Source organism: Festucalex cinctus, chromosome 10, assembly GCF_051991245.1.
Source record: "Festucalex cinctus isolate MCC-2025b chromosome 10, RoL_Fcin_1.0, whole genome shotgun sequence".
Lineage (NCBI taxonomy): Eukaryota > Metazoa > Chordata > Actinopteri > Syngnathiformes > Syngnathidae > Festucalex > Festucalex cinctus.
The window spans coordinates 7,925,327-7,939,018 of record NC_135420.1 but is presented as its reverse complement, the minus strand read 5'-3'; the positions used below and the strand labels follow the sequence as shown (position 1 = coordinate 7,939,018).

Below are 13,692 nucleotides of genomic sequence, written 5' to 3'. Positions count from 1 at the left end.
GTCACAAAATATCACAACACAGAAAAGTGTCAGAACAAACCCAGTATCATGGAATGCAGTAAGAGATCAATGTGCATTGGCCGGGAATCGAACCCAGGCCTCCCGCGTGGCAGGCGAGAATTCTACCACTGAACCACCAAAAAAACAGTGGAGCTTCTCCTTGAGAAGAAGGAGGCGACCCTGGTATTCATGAGCCGCACTCCTGCGTTATCACCTGTGTTATCACCTGTGTTGGGCGAGTGAGATACTGAAAGCAGACAAGGGTGTGGCTCTTGAGGATCACAGTTGCTTGCCTCTCATTCATGAACTCTGTCGCTATATATCAAGACACAGAAGAGCGTCAGAACAAACCCAGTAACATAGAATGAAGTAAGAGGCGAACATGCATTGGCCGGGAATCAAACCCGGGCCTCCCACGTGGGAGGTGAGAATTCTACCACTGAACCACCAATGCCTATATTTTAGCTCTCTTGTGTAATTATGTGGACCCAGGCAGAAGCCTGTCTGCACAAAAAACTGGAGCTCCTCCTTGAGAAGAACGAGGCGACCCTGGTGTTCATGAGCCGCAGTCCTCCGTGTCAACTGTGTTGGAGGAGGGAGATACTTAAAGCAGACAAGCGTGTGGCTCTCGAGGACCACGGTTGCCTGCCCCTAATCTCATGAACTCGGTCACAAAATATCACAACACAGGAAAGGGTCAGAACAAACCCAGTATCATAGAATGAAGCAAGAGATCAATGTGCATTGGCTGGGAATCTAACCCAGGTCTCCCGCGTGGCAGGCGAGAATTCTACCACTGAACCACCAATGCCAATATTTTCATTCTCTTGTGTAATTATGTGGACCCAGGCAGAAGCCTGTCTCTGCAAAAAAAAACAGTGGAGCTCCTCCTTGAGAAGAACGAGGCGACCCTGGTATTCATGAGCCGCAGTCCTGCGTGTCACCTGTGTTGAGGGAGTGAGATACTGAAAGTAGACAAGGGTGTGGCTCTCGAGGACCACGGTTGCCTGCCTCTATTCTCATGAACTCGGTCGCTATATATCAAAACACAGAAGAGTGGCAGAACAAACCCAGAACGAAGTAAGAGGTGAAAGTGCATTGGCCAGGAATCGAACCCAGGTCTCCCGCGTGGCAAGCGAGAATTGTACCACTGAACCACCAATGCCTATGTTATTGTTCTCGTGTGTAATTATGTGGACATAGGCAGAAGCCTGTCCCTGCACAAAAAACTGGAGCTCCTCCTTGAGAAGAACGAGGCGACCCTGGTATTCATGAGCCGCACTCCTGCGTTATCACCTGTGTTGGGGGAGTGAGATACTGAAAGCAGACAAGGGTGTGGCTCTCGAGGATCACAGTTGCTTGCCTCTCATTCATGAACTCTGTCGCTATATATCAAGACACAGAAGAGCGTCAGAACAAACCCAGTAACATAGAATGAAGTAAGAGGCGAACATGCATTGGCCGGGAATCGAACCCAGGTCTCCCGCGTGGCAGGCAAGAATTCTACCACTGAAACACCAATGCCTAAATTTTTCTGCTCTTGTCTAATTATGTGGACACAGGCAGAAGCCTGTCCCTGAAAAAAAAACAGGGGAGCTCCTCCTTGAGAACAAGGAGGCGACCCTGGTATTCATGAGCCGCAGTCCTGCGTGTCAACTGTGTTGGAGGAGGGAGATACTTTAAGCAGACAAGCATGTGGCTCTCGGGGACCACGGTTGCCTGCCTCTATTCTCATGAATTCGGTCACGATATATCAAAAGATAGAAGAGTCTCAGAACAAACCCAGTAACATAGAATGAAGTAAGAGGTCAATGGCCGGGAATCAAACCCAGGTATCCCGCGTGGCAGACGAGAATTCTACCAATGAACCACCAATGCCTATATTTTTGTGTTCTTGTGTAATTATGTGGACACAGGCAGAAGCCTGTCCCTGCGCACAAAACTGGAGCTCCTCCTTGAGAAGAACGAGGCGACCCTGGTATTCATGAGCCGCAGTCCTACGTGTCAACTGTGTTGGAGGAGGGAGATAATTAAAGCAGACAAGCGTGTGGCTATCGAGGACCACGGTTGCCTGCCTATATTCTCATGAACTCTGTCGCTATATATCAAAACACAGAAGAGTGACAGAACAAACCCAGTAAAACAGAATGAAGTAAGAGGTCGATGTGCATTGGCCGGGAATCAAACCCAGGTCTCCCGCGGGGTAAGCGAGAATTCTACCACTGAAACACCAATGCCTATGTTCTTGTTCTCTTGTGTAATTATGTGGACATGGGCAGAAACCTGTCCCTGCAAAAAAAAAAAAAAAAAAAAAACCAGTGGAGCTCCTCCTTGAGAAGAAGGAGGAGGAGTCGACCCTGGTATTCATTAGCCGCAGTCCTGCGTGTCAACTGTGTTGGGGGAGGGAGATACTTAAAGCAGACAAGTGTGTGGCTTTCGAGGACACGGTTGCCTGCCTCTATTCTCATGAAATCGGTCGCGATATATCAAAACACAGAAGAGTGTCAGAACAAACCCAGTAACACAGAATGAAGTAAGAGGTGAAAGTGCATTGGCTGGGAATCAAGCCCAGGTCTCCCGCGTGGCAGGCGAAAATTCTACCACTGAACCACCAATGCCTATATTTTTGTGCTCTTGTGTAATTATGTGGACACAGGTTGAAGCCTGTCCCTGCGCACAAAACTGGAGCTCCTCCTTAAGAACGAGGCGACCCTGGTATTCATTAGCCGCAGTCCTCCGTGTCAACTGTGTTGGAGGAGGGAGATACTTAAAGCAGACAAGCGTGTGGCTCTCGAGTACCACGGTTGCCTGCCTCTAATATCATGAACTCGGTCACAAAATATCACAACACAGAAAAGTGTCAGAACAAACCCAGTATCATGGAATGCAGTAAGAGATCAATGTGCATTGGCCGGGAATCGAACCCAGGCCTCCCGCGTGGCAGGCGAGAATTCTACCACTGAACCACCATAAAAACAGTGGAGCTTCTCCTTGAGAAGAAGGAGGCGACCCTGGTATTCATGAGCCGCACTCCTGCTTTATCACCTGTGTTATCACCTGTGTTGGGCGAGTGAGATACTGAAAGCAGACAAGGGTGTGGCTCTTGAGGATCACAGTTGCTTGCCTCTCATTCATGAACTCTGTCGCTATATATCAAGACACAGAAGAGCGTCAGAACAAACCCAGTAACATAGAATGAAGTAAGAGGCGAACATGCATTGGCCGGGAATCAAACCCGGGCCTCCCACGTGGGAGGTGAGAATTCTACCACTGAACCACCAATGCCTATATTTTAGCTCTCTTGTGTAATTATGTGGACCCAGGCAGAAGCCTGTCTGCACAAAAAACTGGAGCTCCTCCTTGAGAAGAACGAGGCGACCCTGGTGTTCATGAGCCGCAGTCCTCCGTGTCAACTGTGTTGGAGGAGGGAGATACTTAAAGCAGACAAGCGTGTGGCTCTCGAGGACCACGGTTGCCTGCCCCTAATCTCATGAACTCGGTCACAAAATATCACAACACAGGAAAGGGTCAGAACAAACCCAGTATCATAGAATGAAGCAAGAGATCAATGTGCATTGGCTGGGAATCTAACCCAGGTCTCCCGCGTGGCAGGCGAGAATTCTACCACTGAACCACCAATGCCTATATTTTCATTCTCTTGTGTAATTATGTGGACCCAGGCAGAAGCCTGTCTCTGCAAAAAAAAACAGTGGAGCTCCTCCTTGAGAAGAACGAGGCGACCCTGGTATTCATGAGCCGCAGTCCTGCGTGTCACCTGTGTTGAGGGAGTGAGATACTGAAAGTAGACAAGGGTGTGGCTCTCGAGGACCACGGTTGCCTGCCTCTATTCTCATGAACTCGGTCGCTATATATCAAAACACAGAAGAGTGGCAGAACAAACCCAGAACGAAGTAAGAGGTGAAAGTGCATTGGCCAGGAATCGAACCCAGGTCTCCCGCGTGGCAAGCGAGAATTGTACCACTGAACCACCAATGCCTATGTTATTGTTCTCGTGTGTAATTATGTGGACATAGGCAGAAGCCTGTCCCTGCACAAAAAACTGGAGCTCCTCCTTGAGAAGAACGAGGCGACCCTGGTATTCATGAGCCGCACTCCTGCGTTATCACCTGTGTTGGGGGAGTGAGATACTGAAAGCAGACAAGGGTGTGGCTCTCGAGGATCACAGTTGCTTGCCTCTCATTCATGAACTCTGTCGCTATATATCAAGACACAGAAGAGCGTCAGAACAAACCCAGTAACATAGAATGAAGTAAGAGGCGAACATGCATTGGCCGGGAATCGAACCCAGGTCTCCCGCGTGGCAGGCAAGAATTCTACCACTGAAACACCAATGCCTAAATTTTTCTGCTCTTGTCTAATTATGTGGACACAGGCAGAAGCCTGTCCCTGAAAAAAAAACAGGGGAGCTCCTCCTTGAGAACAAGGAGGCGACCCTGGTATTCATGAGCCGCAGTCCTGCGTGTCAACTGTGTTGGAGGAGGGAGATACTTTAAGCAGACAAGCATGTGGCTCTCGGGGACCACGGTTGCCTGCCTCTATTCTCATGAATTCGGTCACGATATATCAAAAGATAGAAGAGTCTCAGAACAAACCCAGTAACATAGAATGAAGTAAGAGGTCAATGGCCGGGAATCAAACCCAGGTATCCCGCGTGGCAGACGAGAATTCTACCAATGAACCACCAATGCCTATATTTTTGTGTTCTTGTGTAATTATGTGGACACAGGCAGAAGCCTGTCCCTGCGCACAAAACTGGAGCTCCTCCTTGAGAAGAACGAGGCGACCCTGGTATTCATGAGCCGCAGTCCTACGTGTCAACTGTGTTGGAGGAGGGAGATAATTAAAGCAGACAAGCGTGTGGCTATCGAGGACCACGGTTGCCTGCCTATATTCTCATGAACTCTGTCGCTATATATCAAAACACAGAAGAGTGACAGAACAAACCCAGTAAAACAGAATGAAGTAAGAGGTCGATGTGCATTGGCCGGGAATCAAACCCAGGTCTCCCGCGGGGTAAGCGAGAATTCTACCACTGAAACACCAATGCCTATGTTCTTGTTCTCTTGTGTAATTATGTGGACATGGGCAGAAACCTGTCCCTGCAAAAAAAAAAAAAAAAAAAAAACCAGTGGAGCTCCTCCTTGAGAAGAAGGAGGAGGAGGCGACCCTGGTATTCATTAGCCGCAGTCCTCCGTGTCAACTGTGTTGGAGGAGGGAGATACTTAAAGCAGACAAGCGTGTGGCTCTCGAGTACCACGGTTGCCTGCCTCTAATCTCATGAACTCGGTCACAAAATATCACAACACAGAAAAGTGTCAGAACAAACCCAGTATCATAGAATGCAGTAAGAGATCAATGTGCATTGGCCGGGAATCGAACCCGGGCCTCCCGCGTGGCAGGCGAGAATTCTACCACTGAACCACCAATGCCTATATTTTTGTGCTCTTGTGTAATTATGTGGACACAGGCAGAAGCCTGTCCCTGCAAAAAAACAGTGGAGCTTCTCCTTGAGAAGAAGGAGGCGACCCTGGTATTCATGAGCCGCACTCCTGCGTTATCACCTGTGTTGGGGGAGTGAGATACTGAAAGCAGACAAGGGTGTGGCTCTCGAGGATCACAGTTGCCTGCCTCTATTCTCATGAAATCGGTCGCGATATATCAAAACACAGAAGAGTGTCAGAACAAACCCAGTAACACAGAATGAAGTGAGAGGTGAAAGTGCATTGGCTGTGAATCAAGCCCAGGTCTCCCGCGTGGCAGGCGAAAATTCTACCACTGAACCACCAATGCCTATATTTTTGTGCTCTTGTGTAATTATGTGGACACAGGTTGAAGCCTGTCCCTGCGCACAAAACTGGAGCTCCTCCTTGAGAAGAACGAGGCGACCCTGGTATTCATTAGCCGCAGTCCTCCGTGTCAACTGTGTTGGAGGAGGGAGATACTTAAAGCAGACAAGCGTGTGGCTCTCGAGTACCACGGTTGCCTGCCTCTAATCTCATGAACTCGGTCACAAAATATCACAACACAGAAAAATGTCAGAACAAACCCAGTATCATAGAATGCAGTAAGAGATCAATGTGCATTGGCCGGGAATCGAACCCGGGCCTCCCGCGTGGCAGGCGAGAATTCTACCACTGAACCACCAATACCTATATTTTTGTGCTCTTGTGTAATTATGTGGACACAGGCAGAAGCCTGTCCCTGCAAAAAAACAGTGGAGCTTCTCCTTGAGAAGAAGGAGGCGACCCTGGTATTCATGAGCCGCACTCCTGCGTTATCACCTGTGTTGGGGGAGTGAGATACTGAAAGCAGACAAGGGTGTGGCTCTCAAGTATCACAGTTGCTTGCCTCTCATTCATGAACTCTGTCGCGATATATCAAGACACAGAAGAGCGTCAGAACAAACCCAGTAACATAGAATGAAGTAAGAGGCGAACATGCATTGGCCGGGAATCGAACCCGGGCCTCCCACGTGGCAGGTGAGAATTCTACCACTGAACCACCAATGCCTATATTTTTGCTCTCTTGTGTAATTATGTGGACCCAGGCAGAAGCCTGTCTGCACAAAAAACTGGAGCTCCTTGAGAAGAACGAGGCGACCCTGGTATTCATGAGCCGCAGTCCTCCGTGTCAACTGTGTTGGAGGAGGGAGATACTTAAAGCAGACAAGCGTGTGGCTCTCGAGGACCACGGTTGCCTGCCCCTAATCTCATGAACTCGGTCACAAAATATCACAACACAGGAAAGGGTCAGAACAAACCCAGTATCATAGAATGAAGCAAGAGATCAATGTGCATTGGCCGGGAATCTAACCCAGGTCTCCCGCGTGGCAGGCGAGAATTCTACCACTGAACCACCAATGCCTATATTTTCATTCTCTTGTGTAATTATGTGGACAATGGCAGAAGCCTGTCCCTGCAAAAAAAGTGGAGCTCCTCCTTGAGAAGAACGAGGCGACCCTGGTATTCATGAGCCGCAGTCCTGCGTGTCACCTGTGTTGAGGGAGTGAGATACTGAAAGTCGACAAGGGTGTGGCACTCGAGGACCACGGTTGCCTGCCTCTATTCTCATGAACTCGGTCGCTATATATCAAAACACAGAAGAGTGTCAGAACAAACCCAGTAACACAGAATGAAGTAAGAGGTCGATGTGCATTGGCCGGGAATCGAACCCAGGTCTCCCGCGTGGCAGGCGAGAATTCTACCACTGAACCACCAATGCCTATATTTTCATTCTCTTGTGTAATTATGTGGACAATGGCAGAAGCCTGTCCCTGCAAAAAAAACAGTGGAGCTCCTCCTTGAGAAGAACGAGGCGACCCTGGTATTCATGAGCCGCAGTCCTGCGTGTCACCTGTGTTGAGGGAGTGAGATACTGAAAGTCGACAAGGGTGTGGCACTCGAGGACCACGGTTGCCTGCCTCTATTCTCATGAACTCGGTCGCTATATATCAAAACACAGAAGAGTGGCAGAACAAACCCAGTACGAAGTAAGAGGTGAAAGTGCATTGGCCAGGAATCGAACCTAGGTCTCCCGCGTGGCAAACGAGAATTGTACCACTGAACCACCAATGCCTATGTTCTTGTTCTCGTGTGTAATTATGTGGACATAGTCAGAAGCCTGTCCCTGCACAAAAAACTGGAGCTCCTCCTTGAGAAGAACGAGGCGACCCTGGTATTCATGAGCCGCAGTCCTCCGTGTCAACTGTGTTGGAGGAGGGAGATACTTAAAGCAGACAAACGTGTGGCTCTCGAGGACCACGGTTGCCTGCCTCTCTTCTTATTAACTCTGTCGCAATAGATCAAGACACAGAAGAGTGTCAGAACAAACCCAGTAACACAGAATGAAGTAAGAGGTCGATGTGCATTGGCCGGGAATCGAACCCAGGTCTCCCGCGTGGCAGGCGAGAATTCAACCACTGAAACACCAATGCCTATATTTTTCTGCTCTTGTCTAATTATGTGGACACAGGCAGAAGCCTGTCCCTGAAAAAAAACAGGGGAGCTCCTCCTTGAGAACAAGGAGGCGACCCTGGTATTCATGAGCCGCAGTCCTGCGTGTCAACTGTGTTGGAGGAGGGAGATACTTTAAGCAGACAAGCATGTGGCTCTCGGGGACCACGGTTGCCTGCCTCTATTCTCATGAATTCGGTCACGATATATCAAAAGATAGAAGAGTCTCAGAACAAACCCAGTAACATAGAATGAAGTAAGAGGTCAATGGCCGGGAATCAAACCCAGGTATCCCGCGTGGCAGACGAGAATTCTACCAATGAACCACCAATGCCTATATTTTTGTGTTCTTGTGTAATTATGTGGACACAGGCAGGAGCCTGTCCCTGCGCACAAAACTGGAGCTCCTCCTTGAGAAGAATGAGGCGACCCTGGTATTCATGAGCCGCAGTCCTACGTGTCAACTGTGTTGGAGGAGGGAGATAATTAAAGCAGACAAGCGTGTGGCTATCGAGGACCACGGTTGCCTGCCTATATTCTCATGAACTCTGTCGCTATATATCAAAACACAGAAGAGTGACAGAACAAACCCAGTAAAACAGAATGAAGTAAGAGGTCGATGTGCATTGGCCGGGAATCAAACCCAGGTCTCCCGCGGGGTAAGCGAGAATTCTACCACTGAAACACCAATGCCTATGTTCTTGTTCTCTTGTGTAATTATGTGGACATGGGCAGAAACCTGTCCCTGCAAAAAAAAAAAAAAAAAAAAAAAACCCAGTGGAGCTCCTCCTTGAGAAGAAGGAGGAGGAGTCGACCCTGGTATTCATTAGCCGCAGTCCTGCGTGTCAACTGTGTTGGGGGAGGGAGATACTTAAAGCAGACAAGTGTGTGGCTTTCGAGGACACGGTTGCCTGCCTCTATTCTCATGAAATCGGTCGCGATATATCAAAACACAGAAGAGTGTCAGAACAAACCCAGTAACACAGAATGAAGTAAGAGGTGAAAGTGCATTGGCTGGGAATCAAGCCCAGGTATCCCGCGTGGCAGACGAGAATTCTACCAATGAACCACCAATGCCTATATTTTTGTGTTCTTGTGTAATTATGTGGACACAGGTTGAAGCCTGTCCCTGCGCACAAAACTGGAGCTCCTCCTTAAGAACGAGGCGACCCTGGTATTCATTAGCCGCAGTCCTCCGTGTCAACTGTGTTGGAGGAGGGAGATACTTAAAGCAGACAAGCGTGTGGCTCTCGAGTACCACGGTTGCCTGCCTCTAATATCATGAACTCGGTCACAAAATATCACAACACAGAAAAGTGTCAGAACAAACCCAGTATCATGGAATGCAGTAAGAGATCAATGTGCATTGGCCGGGAATCGAACCCAGGCCTCCCGCGTGGCAGGCGAGAATTCTACCACTGAACCACCAATGCCTATATTTTTTTTGCTCTTGTGTAATTATGTGGACACAGGCAGGAGCCTGTCCATGCAAAAAAACAGTGGAGCTTCTCCTTGAGAAGAAGGAGGCGACCCTGGTATTCATGAGCCGCACTCCTGCGTTATCACCTGTGTTATCACCTGTGTTGGGCGAGTGAGATACTGAAAGCAGACAAGGGTGTGGCTCTCGAGGATCACAGTTGCTTGCCTCTCATTCATGAACTCTGTCGCTATATATCAAGACACAGAAGAGCGTCAGAACAAACCCAGTAACATAGAATGAAGTAAGAGGCGAACATGCATTGGCCGGGAATCAAACCCGGGCCTCCCACGTGGGAGGTGAGAATTCTACCACTGAACCACCAATGCCTTTATTTTAGCTCTCTTGTGTAATTATGTGGACCCAGGCAGAAGCCTGTCTGCACAAAAAACTGGAGCTCCTCCTTGAGAAGAACGAGGCGACCCTGGTGTTCATGAGCCGCAGTCCTCCGTGTCAACTGTGTTGGAGGAGGGAGATACTTAAAGCAGACAAGCGTGTGGCTCTCGAGGACCACGGTTGCCTGCCCCTAATCTCATGAACTCGGTCACAAAATATCACAACACAGGAAAGGGTCAGAACAAACCCAGTATCATAGAATGAAGCAAGAGATCAATGTGCATTGGCTGGGAATCTAACCCAGGTCTCCCGCGTGGCAGGCGAGAATTCTACCACTGAACCACCAATGCCTATATTTTCATTCTCTTGTGTAATTATGTGGACCCAGGCAGAAGCCTGTCTCTGCAAAAAAAAACAGTGGAGCTCCTACTTGAGAAGAATGAGGCGACCCTGGTATTCATGAGCCGCAGTCCTGCGTGTCACCTGTGTTGAGGGAGTGAGATACTGAAAGTAGACAAGGGTGTGGCTCTCGAGGACCACGGTTGCCTGCCTCTATTCTCATGAACTCGGTCGCTATATATCAAAACACAGAAGAGTGGCAGAACAAACCCAGAACGAAGTAAGAGGTGAAAGTGCATTGGCCAGGAATCGAACCCAGGTCTCCCGCGTGGCAAGCGAGAATTGTACCACTGAACCCCCAATGCCTATGTTCTTGTTCTCGTGTGTAATTATGTGGACATAGGCAGAAGCCTGTCCCTGCACAAAAAACTGGAGCTCCTCCTTGAGAAGAACGAGGCGACCCTGGTATTCATGAGCCGCACTCCTGCGTTATCACCTGTGTTGGGGGAGTGAGATACTGAAAGCAGACAAGGGTGTGGCTCTCGAGGATCACAGTTGCTTGCCTCTCATTCATGAACTCTGTCGCTATATATCAAGACACAGAAGAGCTTCAGAACAAACCCAGTAACATAGAATGAAGAAAGAGGCGAACATGCATTGGCCGGGAATCGAACCCAGGTCTCCCGCGTGGCAGGCAAGAATTCTACCACTGAAACACCAATGCCTAAATTTTTCTGCTCTTGTCTAATTATGTGGACACAGGCAGAAGCCTGTCCCTGAAAAAAAAACAGGGGAGCTCCTCCTTGAGAACAAGGAGGCGACCCTGGTATTCATGAGCCGCAGTCCTGCGTGTCAACTGTGTTGGAGGAGGGAGATACTTTAAGCAGACAAGCATGTGGCTCTCGGGGACCACGGTTGCCTGCCTCTATTCTCATGAATTCGGTCACGATATATCAAAAGATAGAAGAGTCTCAGAACAAACCCAGTAACATAGAATGAAGTAAGAGGTCAATGGCCGGGAATCAAACCCAGGTATCCCGCGTGGCAGACGAGAATTCTACCAATGAACCACCAATGCCTATATTTTTGTGTTCTTGTGTAATTATGTGGACACAGGCAGAAGCCTGTCCCTGCGCACAAAACTGGAGCTCCTCCTTGAGAAGAACGAGGCGACCCTGGTATTCATGAGCCGCAGTCCTACGTGTCAACTGTGTTGGAGGAGGGAGATAATTAAAGCAGACAAGCGTGTGGCTATCGAGGACCACGGTTGCCTGCCTATATTCTCATGAACTCTGTCGCTATATATCAAAACACAGAAGAGTGACAGAACAAACCCAGTAAAACAGAATGAAGTAAGAGGTCGATGTGCATTGGCCGGGAATCAAACCCAGGTCTCCCGCGGGGTAAGCGAGAATTCTACCACTGAAACACCAATGCCTATGTTCTTGTTCTCTTGTGTAATTATGTGGACATGGGCAGAAACCTGTCCCTGCAAAAAAAAAAAAAAAAAAAAAAAAAAAACCAGTGGAGCTCCTCCTTGAGAAGAAGGAGGAGGAGTCGACCCTGGTATTCATTAGCCGCACTCCTGCGTTATCACCTGTGTTGGGGGAGTGAGATACTGAAAGCAGACAAGGGTGTGGCTCTCGAGGATCACAGTTGCCTGCCTCTATTCTCATGAAATCGGTCGCGATATATCATAACACAGAAGAGTGTCAGAACAAACCCAGTAACACAGAATGAAGTGAGAGGTGAAAGTGCATTGGCTGGGAATCAAGCCCAGGTCTCCCGCGTGGCAGGCGAAAATTCTACCACTGAACCACCAATGCCTATATTTTTGTGCTCTTGTGTAATTATGTGGACACAGGTTGAAGCCTGTCCCTGCGCACAAAACTGGAGCTCCTCCTTAAGAACGAGGCGACCCTGGTATTCATTAGCCGCAGTCCTCCGTGTCAACTGTGTTGGAGGAGGGAGATACTTAAAGCAGACAAGCGTGTGGCTCTCGAGTACCACGGTTGCCTGCCTCAAATATCATGAACTCGGTCACAAAATATCACAACACAGAAAAGTGTCAGAACAAACCCAGTATCATAGAATGCAGTAAGAGATCAATGTGCATTGGCCGGGAATCGAACCCGGGCCTCCCGCGTGGCAGGTGAGAATTCTACCACTGAACCACCAATGCCTATACTTTTTTGCTCTTGTGTAATTATGTGGACACAGGCAGGAGCCTGTCCCTGCAAGAAAACAGTGGAGCTTCTCCTTGAGAAGAAGGAGGCGACCCTGGTATTCATGAGCCGCACTCCTGCGTTATCACCTGTGTTGGGGGAGTGAGATACTGAAAGCAGACAAGGGTGTGGCTCTCGAGGATCACAGTTGCTTGCCTCTCATTCATGAACTCTGTCGCTATATATCAAGACACAGAAGAGCGTCAGAACAAACCCAGTAACATAGAATGAAGTAAGAGGCGAACATGCATTGGCCGGGAATCAAACCCGGGCCTCCCACGTGGGAGGTGAGAATTCTACCACTGAACCACCAATGCCTATATTTTAGCTCTCTTGTGTAATTATGTGGACCCAGGCAGAAGCCTGTCTGCACAAAAAACTGGAGCTCCTCCTTGAGAAGAACGAGGCGACCCTGGTGTTCATGAGCCGCAGTCCTCCGTGTCAACTGTGTTGGAGGAGGGAGATACTTAAAGCAGACAAGCGTGTGGCTCTCGAGGACCACGGTTGCCTGCCCCTAATCTCATGAACTCGGTCACAAAATATCACAACACAGGAAAGGGTCAGAACAAACCCAGTATAATAGAATGAAGCAAGAGATCAATGTGCATTGGCCGGGAATCGAACCCGGGCCTCCCGCGTGGCAGGCGAGAATTCTACCACTGAACCACCAATGCCTATTTTTTTGTGCTCTTGTGTAATTATGTGGACACAGGCAGAAGCCTGTCCCTGCAAAAAAACAGTGGAGCTTCTCCTTGAGAAGAAGGAGGCGACCCTGGTATTCATGAGCCGCACTCCTGCGTTATCACCTGTGTGTTGGGGGAGTGAGATACTGAAAGCAGACAAGGGTGTGGCTCTCGAGGATCACAGTTGCCTGCCTCTATTCTCATGAAATCGGTCGCGATATATCAAAACACAGAAGAATGTCAGAACAAACCCAGTAACACAGAATGAAGTGAGAGGTGAAAGTGCATTGGCTGGGAATCAAGCCCAGGTCTCCCGCGTGGCAGGCGAAAATTCTACCACTGAACCACCAATGCCTATATTTTTGTGCTCTTGTGTAATTATGTGGACACAGGCAGAAGCCTGTCCCTGCAAAAAAACAGTGGAGCTTCTCCTTGAGAAGAAGGAGGCGACCCTGGTATTCATGAGCCGCACTCCTGCGTTATCACCTGTGTTGGGGGAGTGAGATACTGAAAGCAGACAAGGGTGTGGCTCTCGAGGATCACAGTTGCCTGCCTCTATTCTCATGAAATCGGTCGCGATATATCAAAACACAGAAGAGTGTCAGAACAAACCCAGTAACACAGAATGAAGTGAGAGGTGAAAGTGCATTGGCTGGGAA

General features: G+C 48.9%; 16 non-coding genes across 16 annotated transcripts; all 16 read right to left on the bottom strand.

Moving 5' to 3' along the window:
* Positions 1 to 383: 383 nt before the first annotated feature.
* trnag-ccc (transfer RNA glycine (anticodon CCC)) lies at positions 384 to 454 on the bottom strand. Its single transcript has one exon. It is a non-coding gene; the product is annotated as a tRNA-Gly (tRNA).
* A 286-nt stretch (positions 455 to 740) lies between these two features.
* On the bottom strand, positions 741 to 811 carry trnag-gcc (transfer RNA glycine (anticodon GCC)). Its single transcript has one exon. It is a non-coding gene; the product is annotated as a tRNA-Gly (tRNA).
* A 2,403-nt stretch (positions 812 to 3,214) lies between these two features.
* On the bottom strand, positions 3,215 to 3,285 carry trnag-ccc (transfer RNA glycine (anticodon CCC)). The gene has a single exon. It is a non-coding gene; the product is annotated as a tRNA-Gly (tRNA).
* Positions 3,286 to 3,571: 286 nt separating this feature from the next.
* Positions 3,572 to 3,642, bottom strand: trnag-gcc (transfer RNA glycine (anticodon GCC)). The gene has a single exon. It is a non-coding gene; the product is annotated as a tRNA-Gly (tRNA).
* Positions 3,643 to 5,379: 1,737 nt separating this feature from the next.
* Positions 5,380 to 5,450, bottom strand: trnag-gcc (transfer RNA glycine (anticodon GCC)). Its single transcript has one exon. It is a non-coding gene; the product is annotated as a tRNA-Gly (tRNA).
* Positions 5,451 to 6,099: 649 nt separating this feature from the next.
* trnag-gcc (transfer RNA glycine (anticodon GCC)) lies at positions 6,100 to 6,170 on the bottom strand. Its single transcript has one exon. It is a non-coding gene; the product is annotated as a tRNA-Gly (tRNA).
* A 289-nt stretch (positions 6,171 to 6,459) lies between these two features.
* Positions 6,460 to 6,530, bottom strand: trnag-gcc (transfer RNA glycine (anticodon GCC)). The gene has a single exon. It is a non-coding gene; the product is annotated as a tRNA-Gly (tRNA).
* Positions 6,531 to 6,813: 283 nt separating this feature from the next.
* On the bottom strand, positions 6,814 to 6,884 carry trnag-gcc (transfer RNA glycine (anticodon GCC)). The gene has a single exon. It is a non-coding gene; the product is annotated as a tRNA-Gly (tRNA).
* A 287-nt stretch (positions 6,885 to 7,171) lies between these two features.
* trnag-gcc (transfer RNA glycine (anticodon GCC)) lies at positions 7,172 to 7,242 on the bottom strand. Its single transcript has one exon. It is a non-coding gene; the product is annotated as a tRNA-Gly (tRNA).
* A 641-nt stretch (positions 7,243 to 7,883) lies between these two features.
* trnag-gcc (transfer RNA glycine (anticodon GCC)) lies at positions 7,884 to 7,954 on the bottom strand. Its single transcript has one exon. It is a non-coding gene; the product is annotated as a tRNA-Gly (tRNA).
* A 1,381-nt stretch (positions 7,955 to 9,335) lies between these two features.
* trnag-gcc (transfer RNA glycine (anticodon GCC)) lies at positions 9,336 to 9,406 on the bottom strand. Its single transcript has one exon. It is a non-coding gene; the product is annotated as a tRNA-Gly (tRNA).
* A 302-nt stretch (positions 9,407 to 9,708) lies between these two features.
* Positions 9,709 to 9,779, bottom strand: trnag-ccc (transfer RNA glycine (anticodon CCC)). The gene has a single exon. It is a non-coding gene; the product is annotated as a tRNA-Gly (tRNA).
* A 286-nt stretch (positions 9,780 to 10,065) lies between these two features.
* trnag-gcc (transfer RNA glycine (anticodon GCC)) lies at positions 10,066 to 10,136 on the bottom strand. Its single transcript has one exon. It is a non-coding gene; the product is annotated as a tRNA-Gly (tRNA).
* A 2,100-nt stretch (positions 10,137 to 12,236) lies between these two features.
* trnag-gcc (transfer RNA glycine (anticodon GCC)) lies at positions 12,237 to 12,307 on the bottom strand. The gene has a single exon. It is a non-coding gene; the product is annotated as a tRNA-Gly (tRNA).
* A 289-nt stretch (positions 12,308 to 12,596) lies between these two features.
* On the bottom strand, positions 12,597 to 12,667 carry trnag-ccc (transfer RNA glycine (anticodon CCC)). The gene has a single exon. It is a non-coding gene; the product is annotated as a tRNA-Gly (tRNA).
* A 286-nt stretch (positions 12,668 to 12,953) lies between these two features.
* trnag-gcc (transfer RNA glycine (anticodon GCC)) lies at positions 12,954 to 13,024 on the bottom strand. Its single transcript has one exon. It is a non-coding gene; the product is annotated as a tRNA-Gly (tRNA).
* Between the last annotated feature and the right edge of the window lie 668 nt (positions 13,025 to 13,692).